The 1,938-nt window shown below is 35.3% G+C and overlaps 1 pseudogene; it reads left to right on the top strand.

The window, feature by feature from the left end:
* Positions 454 to 1,567, top strand: Or42PSE (odorant receptor 42 pseudogene; annotated as a pseudogene).

Raw genomic sequence — 1,938 nt, 5'->3', positions numbered from 1 at the left:
GCTGGACTTGCTGGATTAACCTCTCATGCTATAATTGCCTTAATGTATTGCTATCATGGTATCAATTGATATCTATAATAACTGCTCGCAGTTAGAAAAAGGAAATCTACATTGACTAACATTTCCTAGAGACATTACTGTAAGTAGGTTTTTAAAATTAAATTTGCAAGGATTACCTCTGTTCGTTCAATATTCTACCAGTTTTCGCACAAATTGCTATTATTTATAAATGCTTTGCGTGCTTAGAATCATCGTTAATATTAAATTAGTAATAAAAGGTTCAACTTTTCTCCTTAACCCATTAATGAAAATTGATGCCTGAAATTGAAGCATAAACGAGAAGTCGCGTCGTTATGATCAATTTTGTTTTACTGCTGAGTACTAGTTTAGTTTGTAAGTTCAGCAAGCTCGAGTCAAAGGTCTTAATTTTCAACACAAGCAGTCTTCATGCAGATTTTTATCGTAACATTAGTTTCTGAAGAAATTTATGGGACATGTGGAACTGCAGATGATTTGTTAGATTATTACGCTTTTTTCGGTTGCTTCATTATGTCTTTGATAAAATTAGTGTGTATACGTTTACATTTTATTGAAATGTATCGAAACTGTCTTTATGCTCAGAAAAATTGGACAAAAGTTGCAGATACAAACGTACTAAAAATAATGCAACGTTATGCAAACGTAGCAAAAAAGTTTTATCATGTTCAAATGTTTGCAGCATACTGCGTAGTCAGTTTCTATGTTGCGAATCCTTTTATATTGCCAAGAACTGATGCTTCAAATTTACCGATCCAGACGGTTTGCTCATTCAGGAACTTAACTGACAGGGAATACGTTATCGTTTATGTTGTTCAAAGTATGTCTCTACTTTACTTAGCATTTGGTTTAATCGGTGTAGACGTTTTCTTTTTCGGCATCGTGATGCACCTATGTGCTCAACTAAAGATCCTTCAAATAGAATTCAATACTATTGATAAATTGACGTGGCGTTTAGACAACATCAGGTTGATGGCTTTGTACTCAAAAAAACATTACCAGCTTATCATGCTAGCAAACGATTTAAAGACTAAATTTAGAGTGTCATACTCTTGTGACAATTTATATTGAGTACATTTCTTGTCACTAGTCAAAGTAAGTATCGAATGCAATACCGGCAATAAATTAATTAATTAACGTAATATACACTTTTTTTACAGGCGCAACGTTTTTCATAGCTTTGAAGATCAATAATAAGTTTTTAGCCTTCAAGAGTATTCAATCTTTTCCAATTTTGTTCTTGGAGGTCTTTCTTTACTGTTATGCTGGCCAGTTGTTGCAGTATGAATTTAGTAATATTACCAACTCAATTTACAACAGTCGCTGGTATATTTTGCCTCCAAAGTTAAGGCAGTATTATTTACTCTTTGGTATGACTGCGGGAAATAAAGTGTTCAAGTTAACGGCGGGACAACTGCTGAACGTGGACATGATGTTGTTCATTTACTTCGTTAAAACCATGTTTTCTTTCTTTTCCCTTCTCCTATTGATGCTCGACAAGCGCGCAGAAAAATTAATTTTATGCTTGTAATATCGACTATCATTTCAAATACACCTTCATTGCCCATTCAAAGATTAAGCTTGATAGAGTTGTAAATAAACGAAACCACAAATGATTATTGTTGTTTATTCCGCTAGATAACCAGAAAATCCCAAGCGTTGCAAAATCACGAAAGCAAGTGTACGGACGAAGGATGCATCGGTACTGTACACGTAGTGTAAAATATCGCGTATCTGCCTACAACCCGATACAACAAGACATTATCTTTTCGCCTCTTTCGTCATCGGCAAGAGCTGCTCTTTTTAACGACAGCATTGTTCCTGTGCCGGAGGTGACGTCTCAATTCCTCGGCGTCTTATGCGGGAAAATTTCTCTGGTGATCGCTAAACACCGAAGCTCCC

The sequence above is a fragment of the Nasonia vitripennis genome, chromosome 2, assembly GCF_009193385.2.
Source record: "Nasonia vitripennis strain AsymCx chromosome 2, Nvit_psr_1.1, whole genome shotgun sequence".
Classification (NCBI taxonomy): Eukaryota; Metazoa; Arthropoda; class Insecta; order Hymenoptera; family Pteromalidae; genus Nasonia; species Nasonia vitripennis.
The sequence above is the reverse complement of the archived record's forward strand: the minus strand, read 5'-3'. Positions and strand labels throughout refer to the sequence as shown.